This window comes from Chiloscyllium plagiosum, chromosome 35 (genome assembly GCF_004010195.1).
Source record: "Chiloscyllium plagiosum isolate BGI_BamShark_2017 chromosome 35, ASM401019v2, whole genome shotgun sequence".
Classification (NCBI taxonomy): Eukaryota; Metazoa; Chordata; class Chondrichthyes; order Orectolobiformes; family Hemiscylliidae; genus Chiloscyllium; species Chiloscyllium plagiosum.
In genome coordinates, this window is record NC_057744.1 from 1839238 (window position 1) to 1854800 (window position 15563).

The window sequence follows — 15563 nt, forward strand, 5'->3', positions numbered from 1 at the left end:
TATCTATTTGCTCAGGATGGTGTGCTGTTATTTTGAAAATAGCATTTCCTTTGATATTGATGGTCACTTCTGCCATTTTATTGGACCAGCCCAAAGCTGGGAAGAGTTCCTGAGGGGACTCGTTATTGCTAAATGACTGATATAAGGAAGAAAGCATGCCAAAAATCAGCAAGTGCAGGTTTAATGATGGCATTTTCTATCTGCATTCCTCATTAACAATACATCTCAGTGCTTATTCATTAGCCTCAACTCTAAGTCAATTACATACTTATTCATCATCTATTATATTCTTACTATTCATCCATCACCTTCTTACCCTCCATCCATCATATTCTCACTTTCTGCCTGTCATACTCTTTCTCTCCACTTTGTCACATTCTCTCTCTCTGTCCGTTACGTTCTCACTCCCCTTTGTTTACAATCCCAAATGTCCATCTCAATCTTCACTAAGCTCAGTCTTTCCCATTCCCATTTACATGTTGCAGTTACTTTCTCATTCCCATCTAATACATTCTCATTGTCTGTATATCACATCCTCATTCCCAGCCATCCATTCTGAATGACCATCCATTATTTCCTTATTCTCATCTTATTATTTTTCCAAGATTAGTCCAAAAAACCACAGTCGTGAAATGGACTAAGTGGACTTTGTCTTAAATTTTCTTTTTCAAAAAAAATCTTTTACTTTATTATATTATTGAGGAATATAATATAAGTTCAGTATATTATTTTTGAACTTTTATTTTTCCATTTATCTAATTTATTACTATGATTTAATACTTTTGAAAGTCTGTAATGCTGCATTTCTTATTTCTTCATTTTCCTCAACTATTTTCCCCTCAGAGTTTGTACTCCAGAATCTGTACCTAGGTACCTTTATGCCTAAGATGGTGTCTTGTAAACTTTTCACTGTAGTTCCGTGAGTGTAAGTAATAATAAAGCTAATTCAAATTCAAATTCGATCTGCCACACATCCACCGTTCCATTTTCAATTCCCCCACTCTTTCCAGCTAATTGGATTCCTCACATTGACACAGATGCATACAAGTCTCTAAACACAAAAATGGCAGTTCAATCGATCTCCATGTTGTTTCAATTTCTGACTAAAATTTATTGATGAAGGTCAAAAGTGAAAATTTGCTGCCCGTCCTTCAAGCAAGAAGCTGTTGATTATTTTTTGTGTCTTGGTAATGGGCTGGGGGTTTCTTGGCTGTGAGAAACTTTGAAGTTTATCAATGGTTGCTGTATCAACTCTGCTGTGTATTTACAGATGTGCTTCATTAAAATGCAAAGGCTAACCATAGAGATTCAGATCTGTGATCAGTGTTCTCGGACAGCTCACAGCTGTCAGTAACACAGCAGCCCACAATCAAGCTCCAGTCAGTCTCAGGCTAAATACCCAATCAGAGTCACAGGATCAACGACAGTGATCAGTTCTGTCCAAGCTGCACACTGGGAGACTCATTGCACATTCATGTCAGGCCTGTACAGACCATCAGGTTTAACTCACCCACTGATATACCATGCCCTTGTCACAGAGCATGTTTCTGTCACTCATCTGCTCTAGGTTGACATATGTCCTGTATCAAACACAAAGCACTGTGTAAGTGGGGTACAAGGCTCAGTTCATTTTAAATCAATAGAAACACACCGTTTGTAACAGCAGCAGAAACCCGCTGACTGCTTGTTAAAAATCTCCTTGCTCACTTGTGCAGGCTGTTCCAGTACTCTATAAGTCAGATCATTGTCGATCCATGTAAAGGCTTTCCTCAATCATTCCTATTGGAAGCAAGCTGCCCATTTTATCTTCACATTTCTTTCAGAGTGAAGACCCTCAATCAAAAGCAAAAGATTTAGACTGTAACCCTCATGTCAACAAACCTCCTAACTCCATGGAGCATCTTGCTTAAAGGAGCAGAGGGAGGGGCAGCTGAGCTGACTTGACATTGTCCATGTTGAGGGGATTAAGTGGAGGATACACATGCAGCACAAACATCAATATGGACCTAATGGATTGAAGGGCCTGGTTCTGGGCTGTATATAATACAGTGAGCACCAGTGCTCTCCAGTGCGCTGGAGAAGTACCATCAACAGCCCGTCTTTGTAATATCCTTCAATCCACTGGCAAGAAAGACAGTCCAACACCAACATCCTCTCTCACACCAACGTAAGGTTGTACTCACTCACAAACAGTTCTATTGAGCATTGGCTTAACAGCAAACTCCCAAAGAAACTCCTGCACATACAATGCTGTCATTGGTGAGAGTGGAACTGTGGCTCAGTGGTTAGCACTGCTGTCTCACAGTTCCAGGGACCTGGGTTCGATACTAGCCCAGGGATGATTGTCTGTGTGGAGTTTGCACAATCTCCCTGCGTCTGTGTGGGTTTCCTACGGGTGCTCCGGTTTCCTCCCACAGTCCAAAGATGTGCAGGTCAGGGTGGATTGACCATAGGAAATGTGGGTTATAGGGTAGAGGGGGTGGGTCTGTTTGGTAAGCTCTTTGGAGAGTCAGTGTGGACTTGATCGGCTGAATGGCCTCCCTCTGCACTGTAGGGATTCTATAATACTCCTCCTTGTGACCAAGTAAAACTGAGAATGAATACAGAATAGAAACAGATCTTTTGTTCCATGTTCCGGAGCAGCTGCAGGAAACCCACAGAAACAAGGGGCGAATGTGCAAACTCCACACACTCAGTCACCCAAAGATGGAATCGAATACAGGTCCCTGGTGCTGTGAGGTGGCAGTGCTAACCACTGAGCCACCGCGCTACCAGCTGATTTGTCTTCTCAAAATGCAACACCTCCCATTTATCTGAATTAAGTTCCACCTGTTATTCCTTAGCCCAATAGCCCAGTTGATCAAAGTCCTGTTATATTCTTAAATAACCTTCTCCACTGTCCACTATACCTCCAATTTTGGTGTCAGCCACGAACTTATTAACCATGCCTCCTATATTCTCATCCAAATTATTTATGCAGGGGGCAGTACAGAGGCTCAGTGGTTAGCGCTGCTGCCTCACAGCACCAGGGTCCCAGGTTCAATTCCAGCCTCGGGTGACTTCCTGTGTGGAGTTTGCACATTCTCCCCGTGTCTGCGCGGGTTCCCTCCGGGTGCTCCGGTTTCCTCCCACAATCCAAAGATGTGCAGGTCAGGTGAATTGGCCGTGCTAAATTGCCGTAGTGTTAGGTCAATTAGTCAGAGGGCAATAGATCTGGGTGGGTTACTCTTCGAAGAGTCGGTGTGGACTGGTTGAGCCGAAGGGTCTGTTTTCACACTGTAGGGAATCTAGTCTAAACAAAAGTGGGCCCAGTACCGATCCCTGTGGAACACCATTGGTCACAGACCTCTAACCTGAAAATAAGCCCTCCACCACCAACTTACTGTCAAGCAAATTTTGTATCTAATCAGCAAGCTTACCCTAAAGCCCATATAATCTAATTTTACTTGTTAGTCTACCACGTGAAACCTTGTCAAAGGCTTTACACAAGTCTAAGTAAACAATGTCTACTGCACTGCCCTCCTCAATCTTTTTGTTATTTCCTCATAAACTCAAACAAATATGCGAGACACAATTTCACTTGTACAAAGACATGCTAACTGCTCTTAATCAGTCCTTGCTTCCCCAAATGCATATAAATCCTATCTTTCAGAATCATTTCCAACAACTGACACACCACTGATGTCAGGCTCACTAGCCGATCGTTCCCAGCCTTTCTTAAATAAAGGCACAACATTAGCCAACTGCCAGTCTTCCTGCCCCTCACATGTGGATATAGAAGATAAAAATATCTCTGTTCGGGGCTCCACAATTTCTTCCTTAACATCTCACAACGTTCTGAAATGCCCCTAATCAAGTCCCTGAGATTTATCCACCTTCATGTTTCGTAAGACCTCCAGCACTTCCTCTTCTGTAATCTGAACTATTTTCAAAATATCAATATTTATTTCCCCGAGTTATTTCTACATCAAAAGACTTTGTCAACACATGGAGGCAAAGTTGAAACATTCGAGTGAGTGCAAACACCTCCAAATTGTCCCATCAAGCACCACATGACAAGCCTATGAACTGCTGATCAGATTTATCTGAGGACCCATTGTACGAGAAATAGAAGTTCACCATTTTTTCTTGATGTTGTTTCAATCAATTGTCCCTGCTCCTTTTTCAATCTGGATCAGTAAGTGCTACATCTGAATCTGTATTCATTCCAGCAAGAAGCAATGACTGGAGGTGCAGGACTGAGCTGAACTTGCCACGTAGAAACCTGTGGTACTAGATGGAAAGATGCTTTTACTCCTTGTCCATTGAGAGCAGAAGTAAACTCTCCTGTTCTTCAGGAAACAGACAGGATTGGTGCAATGTTGTTTTTACACTCGATTTACTCTTCATTGGTGCCACTGAGTGGTTTCAGGGCAGTGTTTACCTCACCCGAGTCAATTTCTCACCAATAAGATGGTTTAAAATTGCTCCCTTTCTTCCCATAAATTCCTAAACTACTTGGAAATTACTATACACTTAGGAACGCATCAGTTAATTAGGACGATCTTTAATTCACTCACCTGGTTCAAGATGTACCCCATCACAGCATCTTTAGTGATTCATGTGAGGATTTTAAGTCCTGCGGTGATTTCATACATAAAGCCAACAAAAAGGGACAATAAAGCCTGGAGCCAGAGATCTTGTAAAATAAGAAGATAGAGTCACACATCAAAGGAGTGAAATTCTCTTTTTGACATATATTTAAAAATACTAGATATCACATTGGACAGCCTCTACATAATTTCAAAAACTTAAAACTCTGCTGCAGGAGTGAAACTGTTTATTTTCTGGTGCTTTTCTTGTGATTTTCTCAAGAGTTACTGTTTTGCATTCAGGGGCTTATTTCTCGTTCTCACTAAATGTTTTATTATGTCAAATAGTTATGCAGCCACTTCTGTATTTGTGTTGATGTATGAGGTATTTGGGCTCACCCAGAAGCAGAATTAGAAGAATTCATCAACATCTCTCAGTAATCTTCACTATTCGCTTAAAGCCATAATACACAGTCATATTTAAATATTGGGATGTGTGGCTGCACAAATGTACAACAGCCACCTGATAGGTACAGCAAGCAAGGAAGGCAAATGGTATATTGGCCTTCATTACAGAGGATTGGAATTCAGAAGAAAGGATATATTACTGCAGTTATCCAGCGTCTTGTTGACAGCCCAGCTGGATTATTGCCTTAAGATCATAAACATAGGAGTAGAGGTAAGCCATCAGCCCATTGAATCTGTTCTTGCCCTTTAAGTAGATCACAGCTGATCTGATAATTCTCAATTCCACTTTCCGGCCTTTTCCCTTGGTGCTGTCACTGATTCCTTTGCTGTCTATCTCAGCCTTGAATATATTTAATGACCTAGCTTCAACAGCCCTCTGTGGTAAAGAATTCCACAGATTCGCTAACCATTGGGAGAAGAAATTCCTTTCCATCGCCATCTTGAGTGTATGACCCCTCATTCTGAGATGAGGCTCTCTGATCTGAGTCTCTGCCACAAGGGGCAGCCACCTTTTCATATCTACCTTGGCAAGGTTCCGAAGAATCTGGTACCTTTCATTAAGGGGGCCTCTCATTCTGCTAAATTCCAATGAATTTAGGCCCAATCTACTCAACATCTCCTCATAAGACAGACCCTTCATACCTGATATCAACCCCTAGTGAACCTTCTCTGGGCTATCTCTAATGCCAATATATCTTTCCCTTGATGGTTCGTAGTATCCAGCTGTGCTCTGACCAGAGCCTTGTATAGTTTCAGTAAGACTTCCCAATCTTTACACTTTATTCTCTTTTAAATAAAGACCAAAGTTCATTTGCCTTCCCTATTACCCACTGACTTTTGATGCTAGCTTGTTGTGATTCACTCCTCCATCCACAAGGCCCACACTCCCAACTCTGTTATCTTTGCCAAACTTTGGAGTTTGGAAGATATGTATTTTTTGCATTGTCAATGCAAACCATAGCCCTAACCCAAATCCTCACCCTAACCCTCTTATTTCCCTATTAAATCTCCCATCCTGCACCATTTTATCAACCACAAACTATTAGGTTTTTCTCAAATTCATTATTTAGATACACATGTCGCCAGCAGGACCAACATTTGTCAGCTCACCACCATCTTCTCAAGGGCCATGAGGGCTTGGAATGGATGCTGGCCCAGTCAGTAACACCCCCAATCTATGAAAGAGTGATTTAAAAAATAAATCAAATTTCAAATTCTCCTTGACATGCCAGTGTTGACTCACATGCAGCTCGGTGGCAGGTTAAACCATTTCAGAGGGAAATTAACCTAACCCTGACTCGAACCCTAACCCGACCCTGACCCCGAACCTGAACCCGAAACCTAACCCTAACCCTAACCCTAACCCTAACCTTTGCTCTAAGTATGAAGTCACGTATAGAACAGACAGAGTGAGGACCGCAGATTCCCTTCCCTGAGAGATATTAGTGAACCAGAGGAAGCTCTGCAGCAATCTGGTAGTTTCCTGACCCTCATTAGTGAGACAATGACTTTGCCCAGATTTATGAATTAATGGGATTTAAATCCCAACTATCCTGGTGGTATTTGAACTCATGGCTATGGATCAGGAACAGTAACAGTATAGGCAGCACAGGTTAAGGAGATCCTAAACAGAAGAGCTCAGAATTAGGTAAAAGTAAACAAAGAAGAACAATTTATTATGGCAGAAGGGTCAGTAACTAAAGTCAGACTATATTTTTATCCCTTTTCATCATTTATATAAATGATGTGGATGTGAATATAGTTATGATATAATTAGTAAGTTTGCAGATGACACCAAAATTGGTGCAGTGGACAGTGAAGAGGGTTACCTCAGATTACAAAGGGATCTTGATCAGATGGGTCACTGGGCTGAGGAGTGGCAGATGGAGTTCAATTTAGATAAATGCGAGGTGCTGCATTTTGGGAAAGCAAATCAGAGCAGGACTTATACACTTAATGGTAAGGTTCTAGGGAGTGTTGCTAAACAAAGAGAATTTGAGTACAGATTCATCGTTTCTTGAAAGTGGAGTTGCAGGTAGAATAGTGAAGAAGGTGTTTGGTATGCTTTCCTTTATTGGTCAGAGCATTGAGTTTTGGAATTTGGAGGTCATGTTGCGGCTGTACAGGACATTGGTTAGGCCACTTTTGGAATACTGCATGCAATTCTGGTCTCCTTCCTATTGGAAAGATGTTGTGAAACTTGAAAGGGTTCAGAAAAGATTTACAAGGATGTTGCCAGGGTTGGAGGATTTGAGCTATAGGGAGAGGCTGAATAGGCTGGGGCTGTTTTCCCTGGACCATCGGAGGCTGAGGGGTGACCTTGTAGGAGTTTATAAAATCATGAGGGGCATGGATAGGATAAATAGACAAAGTCTTTTCCCTGGAATCGAGGAGTCCAGAACTAGAAGGCATAGTTTTAAGTTGAGAGGGGAAAGATTTAAACGGGATTTAAGGGGCAACACTTTCCTGCAGAGGGTGGTGTGTGTATGGAATGAGCTGGCAGAGGAAATGGTGGAGGCTGGTACAATTACAGCATTGAAAAGGAATTTTGATAGGTATATGAATAGGAAGGGTTTAGAGGGATATGGGCCAAATGTTGGCAAATGGGATTTGATGAATGTAGAATTTCTGGTTGGCATGGATGAGTTGGACTGAAGGGTCTGTTTCTGTGCTATACATCTCTATGACTCCACAAGGGACAAGAAGCAGAACAGAGCTTAGGAGAAACTACATTGCACAGCAAGTTGCTGGAGTGAGGAATATGCACCTGAAAGGGCAGTGGGAGCAGATTCAGTGGTAACTTGCCAAGGGGTGTTGGATAAATACTTGACGGGAAACATTTTGCAACATTATGGGAAAAGAATGGAAATGTGGGATGGATGGAATCATTATTGCAAAGAGCTGACCCAAGCATGATGGGCTGAAGGGCCCCATTCCTTGCTATGAGAGTCTGAGTCCTTAAAGTAGATGGTCTTGAGGAAATCACTCAATCACTAAACCCTACATATCAAGGATGATTCCTGGGTCTAATCATAATCTGTGTGCTAGTATAAATATTTCATCATTCCATTACCTGGATTCATTAACCCACAGTATGTTTTCCAAACTGGAAACTCCCAGCTTGTCGAATAGGTCAGAGTCACCTTTAATTCCTGGCACTTCTCTTAAAGTTGTCCAAGCTACTGTTCATCAAATAGAAGCAAAATACGGCGGATGCTGGAAATGTGAAACAAAACCAGAAAATGGTGGAGAGACTCAGCAGGTCTGGCAGTGTCAGCGCAGAGAGAGTCTGGTATGAGGCGATGGCCTAATTACGTTATTAATCCAGAAATCTGGAGACAGATGGTGCAATTTAAAGGCAATAAAAATGTGAAATTAAGAATCTAATGATAACTGTGAAGCTATTGTCAGGAAAACACTCATCAGTTTCACTAATGTCTTTTGGGGAAAGAAGGAAATGTGCTTTTCTTATCTGGTCTGGCTTACCCATAAAAATGCAGTTGACTCTAACTGCCCTCTGGCGTAATTGGCAATAAGTGGTGGCCTAGCCAGCAGTGTCCACATCCCATGACTGAGTATTTTCTTAAAAATGCCTCTTCTTCAAATCCTGCTGAGTTCCTCCAGCATTCTCTGTGTTTGCTTCTCTGTGATCCAAAGGCTGTGAAGTATACCCCACAGTTGCTGAGGGTTAGGAGGTTACATGTGACTAAGGCGACAACAACATCCCGAGCAACAGGTAATCCAACCCATTGTCAGCATTGGGACCCAAGCCTCTCCCTCTCTTCTGTCTCATTCTCTCCATTTAGGACATTGTGTTTCCCTGGAATGACAGAGAGATCCCATCCAGCTCTTGAAATAACTGCACAGAGGCTGGTATCCTGTCACCAAGATACCCTTCATTTACAGGTGGGCTCTGACCAGCCAGCTCAGTCCCTAGAATGAGGAAACTCTCTGAGACTGCTGTTTATTTAATTTTATTTATTTTTATTTTTCATTATACAAAAAAGGGAGAGTCCTTTGCACACTGGCCCAGCTCCCTCAAGAGCCAGCTCTCAGAGTGAACATGATGTCTGACACTACTGTTTATTTTTTTTTCTGATACTTCTGTTCTTTTTTTACCCCACACTACAGCCTAACTGCGGTAGTGTGTATTTTCCCCCCGCACCCATATTGTGTGTGTACAGGTGTGAGACACAGTGAAAGACACAAGGTGTACAAATCTTTATTCTGTTTCCATCACCAGGAAGAAAAGAAGCCCTTCATATTGAAGGGCACTGCTTGTCACTGACCACTTGGGTGCTTCTTTTCATATTGAAGGGCAATGCTAAGACTCCTGTTTATTTATTTATTTTTTTTTCCTGGTTATATATTTTATTAAACAAATTACAAAACAGTTTAAAGACTCCTGTTTATGTCTGTCAGCCAGGGCTCCCTGATTGGCCCAGGTTAACAACCTCAAACAGGGATCTTATAGTCAATGAGATCCACCTGGCCCTCATTCCAACCACCACAGTGCTGCTGCTGATGTAGAAGTGGTTTGTGTTTTCAACAGTGCATTGTCAAAGACACAAGTTGTCAACTTGCCCTCCGTTATTCAATGGGAAATGAAATGAGACCTGAACACCACAAGGTATAACTAATCACAGTTTCATCTGGTTTTCAAGCAATAACATTCATACCAATTCTTTTTATTTGGGGATGAGTATATTGACAAATAGTTAGCATTGAATGAGATCCAGAAGCAGCCATGTGACACCATTTACAGAGAAAGAAATAGAACGCTCACTTTCAGCTACTCTGTTCCAGGTCGCAGTGCACTCAGTCGAAAAGGTGTTTGAAAACTCATTATGATATTTCAGCATTTCATCATTTTATCAGAGAAGTTTAAATAGCTATTACTGTGACAGCAAGCAATGAGGAGACATAGGCCCTACACTGGGGAGATGCATGTCACGCTGGAAAAACACCATTTGTCACAATTCTGCTGCCTCACTGATGTTCGCAACTCTCTCTCTCCCTCTCTCTCTCTGTCTCTCATCTCTCTCTCTCTCATCTCTCTCTCTCTCTCATCTCTCTCTCTCTCAGCCCACTTCACAACCTGTGGTCAATATTCCCACATGCTGCAGCAAATGGCAGAGTGACTGTAATCTGAGATGTCGATCTGAGGTCAGCGGTCATGGGCTGGGTCAGTGGCCTGAGGTGGGGCGTATGTCTAATCTCAGACAGTGGCCTGAGACTTTGGTCAGGGATAGGAGGCTGAAACAGAGCAAGTCCCCTTAAAGGGCAGTCTAGAATGAGAGGTCATAGTTTTAGGTTAAGGGGTGGCAGATTTAAAACAGAGGAATTAAACTTTTCTCAAAGGGTCATGAATCTGTAGAATTCCCTGTAGAATTCCCTACTCCAGAGTGTAGTGGATGCTGGGATACTGAAAACATTTGAGGAATTAAATTAAATTGAATCAGCTTTATTGGCATATGGAGTACAGTGAAAAGTTTACAAGTCACCACTTATGGTGCCATCTTCGATACAAGGTACCTAGGACAGATTCTTCAGTACAGGGAAGAGATAGAGAGATTTTTAATTAGTAAATGGTTAAAGGGTTAAGGACAGCAGACAGGGGAGTGGTATTGAGGCCTAGGTGAGATCAACTATGGATTTATTAATTGGCGGAGCAGGTTTGAGGGGCTGAAAAACTTATTTCTGCTCCTAGTTCTTACGCTGTTATGAATGTCACCATGCGTAGTGTCCCTGAGACAGAGTGGCTGCGGGCAAGGACCTTGGCCTGGGACATTGGCTTCGGACAGGGTGACAATTGTCCTTAGACAGGGTGGAAAAGGCCCTGGAATGATATTTTCTGAAATGTATTCAGCTTTGATGGAAAAGTATCTGGGCTTTGTTTAATGCCTCAATCTTTCAGCAGGCAAGATACTCTGAGTTAGACAATTCAGAGATAAAGCACATGTCAATCCTAGTTGTTTGGAGAGTTATAACTTTGTTTCACCTCATTACTGGATTGGCTGGAAAAGGTTATTTTGTTTCTATTAAAACACAACTGAGGAATGTCAGTAACTTGCTAGTGATGCATCCACATTAATTACCCAGGCTTTGCTCTATCTCTCACATTTACATGTTGCCACTGGAAACACTGGGGCCTTCAAGCCTCTGTTTCAGTTTGATCCCTGTCAGGGCAAATGAATGAATTCAGAGCGTTCAGCTTGAGCTGCTGTTGGATGTGTTCCTGACAGAGTAACAACATGCTTTCAGTCACCTGCCCAACCTAGATTGATAACTTCACAAACTTCAGAAACAACGGACAAGGGGAGGAGAACAGTACTGACAGCACAGGGTCTCCTCCACGCTCATCTATTTTTATGTCACCCAGTTTGACATGTTGTGCTACCAAATCTATCCTGTAATTATACAGTCACTGTTTATCCAAGCTATGGGTCACTCACTGTGTAACTGTAGAGTCACAAAGTAATTTAATGCCGTCGTCCAGGGCAAGTTTGGAGGCAGGGCCAATATTTAATCAGATATAATGGCTGGAGTACCCAACCTGCTTCCATTCAAGGCCTTTATGTGGGTAACCAAGGGCCCCATCCTGTCACCCACTCAGAATGAACCAGCAGCAAGGTGGACAGACAAGGCTCAGGAGCAAACACTTGGCTTGGCTGCCAGTTTGTGAGGCTGCAGAATCCATGGCCACAGGTCATTTCAGAGAGACTTAGCTCTGGCACACTTTCCCCAAGGAGGGACACGGGACTTTTGTCAGCTCACCAATCGGTGGATGAGACCCCTCCCCCCATCACCCACATTAAATACTGTGCAGTGTTTATTCAGGATAAAGGTAACTCTGTAACTGTACATCACTGCTTCTGTAGAAGTGAAATGGTGACTGATGGTGACATGAGTCCTGATGAAGGCGCCTGCCTGAGACATCGACTCTCCTGCTCCTCGGATGCTGCTTGACCTGCCATGCTTTTCCCAGCTCCACATTTTATCGACTCTGACTTTTCAGCATCTGCAGTCCTCACTATCTCCTATTAACTTCAGACTGTGTTCCATTGTTAGCCCCTGCTCCCTGTTGGTCTTATAGCACATAGAATGTTACAGAGTAGTTCAAGCCCTTCAGCCCTTGATGTTGCGCCGACCTGTGAAACCAATCTGAAGGCCATCTAACCTACACTATTCCATTCTCATCCATATGCCTATCTAATGACCATTTAAATGCCCTTAAAGTTGGTGAGTCTACTACTGTTGCATGCCCCTAGTACTCTGAGTAAAGAAATTACCTCTGACATCTGTCCTATATCTATCACCCCTCAATTTAAAGCTATGTCCCCTCGTGCTAGCCATCGCCATCCAAGAAAAAAGGCTCTCACTGTCCAATCTATCTAACCCTCTGATTATCTTGTATGTCTCAATTAAGTCACCTCTCAACCTTCTTCTCTCTCACAAAAACACCTCAAGACCCTCAGCATTTCCTCGTAAGACATTCCCTCCATACCAGGCAACATCCTAGTAAATTTCCTCTGTACCCTTTCCAAAGCTTCCACATCCTTCCTGTAATGCGGTGACCAGTAATGTACTCTGGTACCAGAGTTTTGTGCAGCTGCAGCATGATCTCATTGTTCCGAAACTCAATCCCTCTACCAATAAAAGCTAACGCACCATATGTCTTTTTAACAACCCTATCAACCTGGGTGGCAACTTTCAGGGATATATGTACCTGGACACTGAGATCTGTGTGCTCATCTACACTACCAAGAATCTTAACATTGCATTGTAAACTCTTAAATAAATTCCATCTCTGTTCAGGATATCTCCGGTTTCAACAAACTCCAAATCCTTTGTCAGCTCACCAAATCCTTTAAGCACCAGACAGAAAAAAATCAGGTAAATGTTGAATTCTCTGAACAAACTCCCTCCTGGAGTAACATAGTGATGATGTTGCAGAGCTGCATGTCACTGAGCCATGACTGAGCAGTAAGGGTGGAGTTGGAACACACAGCTCTCTCTCAGACTGACCCAGACTGTGACAGGATTGACTGGAAGACTGACAAGAGCATAGTATAACAATGAACATGGCACATGGACATGAAAACACGAAGGAGATAGATTGGTCCTTACCGAATGAAACAAATACATCAAAGCCTGGTAAATATATGATTGCTATCAACAACATTACTCAGTATTGATGTATAATAAATTGGTTTAATTTGATATCGATGTCTAAAGACAGCCTTTGACTTTGCCTTCACCTAGACTGGCCTGTCTCAAACCCAATCTCTGTGTGGCACCAAACCACACACTGAAAGGAGTGACTTTTTGGTCAGTGCATTTGAAAGATCTGAAGACCTGGTGGACATGAACCTAACTATGGGCAGGAAGCCCATTGCAGTCTGCCTTGTTTTCTGCCTGCGCACACCTTTACTGCTCTGTTTTAGCTCAGGTTCACTGCCTTCCAGAGCTGAATGTTGTTCTATAGCTGCTCTTGTCAGTCAGACTGCAAGGAGTTGACATGGTTTCTTGAGGTTTAATGTGTTCCTGATACTCTTGCTTAAGATCACAACTCACTTCTTTAAAGTAGCATCCTGTGGCCACCCATCATCAGTTGCTCATCAATGGTCTGCCTTCCATCATCAGGTCAGACATGGGGACGTTGATGATTGCACAAGGTCCAGCACCATTCATGACTCCTCAGCTCCTGAAGGAGACCGTGTCCAAATGCAGCAAGACCTGGGCTAACAAATGGAAATTGACAATTGTGCCACCGATGCTCAGTTGTAGCAGTGTGTTCTAGCTCCATGATGCACTGCAGAAATTCACCAAGGCTCCTTAGACAGCACCTTTCAAACCCAAATCTACTTCCATCTTAAGGTCAGCAGAAATTTGGGAACACCACCATCTTCAAGTTCCTCTCCAAGTCACTCACCCTGACTGGAAATATCTCACCATTTCTTCACTATCACTGGGTCAAAACATTGGAACTCCCTCCCTCATGGCATTGTGGGTCAACCCACAGCAGGTGCACTGCAGTGATTCAAAAAGGCAGCTCACCCCCACCTTCTCAAGGGGCAACTAAGGACAGGCAATAGATACTAGACCCAGCCAGTGACGCCCACATCCTCTGAGCGAATAAAAACAAACGGCAACTGCAGAAAATTATTGAGGAAATATGTTAATCAGAATAAACGGAACAGATGAAGATCCTGTTCTACTTTCAGCTTTAAGATTATTCCTAGCAGATTGTAGATTCATCAGAGGAAAATTATCCTGAGACCAATAATAACAAATCAGTTAATCAGTTAATCAAACAATGAAATGGTCTTTGTTGAGCTTCTGTATTATAATGATGCTGCCTCCTTCCCAGCTGCCAGTCCCTCTCAATGTACCATCCCTTAGGATCATTCTGTGCTTCACACAACAGTCGTACAAAATCATGGAGCTAGATCTAGGAAAAACTGCAGAAAGCTACAACACAAAGGGATTTGGGGGGGACTTGCGTATGAAACACAGGGGCAGCAGGTAATCAGGAAGGGCTAATGGGATGTTGGCCCTTACTTCAAGGGCATTGGACGAGAAGAGTAGGGCAGTCTTATTGCAACTGTACAAGGTGCTGGGGAGACCACATCTAGAGTACACTGCACAGTCTTGGTTCCCTTATTTAAGAAAAAAATATAACTTCATTGGAGGCAGTTCAGATAAGGTTCTCTGGGCTGATCCCCAGTATAGAGGGACTGTCTTATGAACAAAGGCTAAACAGGTTGGGACTCTACTCACTGGAGTTGAGAAGAATGGGAGGTGATCGCATTGTTACATAGAGGATTTTTAAGGGGCTTGACAGGGTCAATGCTGAGAGGGTGTTTCCCCTCAGGGAGAGTCTTGGACCTGAGGACACAGTCTCAGAATACAGGGGCACCAATTTGAGACTAAGATGAGGAGGAATTTCTTCTCTCAGAGGTTGAGAGTCTTTGGAACTCCTTGCCGCAGAGAGATGCGGAGGCAGAGTCCTTGTGTATATTTAAGAATCAGATAGGTTCTTGATGAGGAGAAAGTGAGAACTGCAGATGCTCTAGATCAGAGTCAAAAAATGTGGTGCTGGAAAAGCGCAGCAGGTCAGGCAGCATCTGAGGGGCAGGAGTCGATTCTCCTGCTCCTCGGATGCTGCCTGACCTGCTATGCTTTTCCAGCACTATATGTTTTGACTCTAGATTCTTGATCAGTCAGGAATCAAGGGAAAAAATGCGGGAAAGTTGTCATAGAAAGACTATCAGATCAACCTATTGAATGGTGGATCTGGCTGGAAGGGTCAAATAGCCTACTCCTGCTCTTATTTTTTATGTTTCTATGTGAGTGAGATCACATGGAGGACAATATGGAAAGATAGAGTAACAGGAAGGTGTTAAGGAAGGGAATTATAGGTCCATCTATACCCCAGTGAGAGTCAGCCCCCTTCAGGAGAGGGAAGGGGACCCCGTACTCCAGTGAGAGTCTGCCCCTTCAGGAGAGGAAGGGGACCCC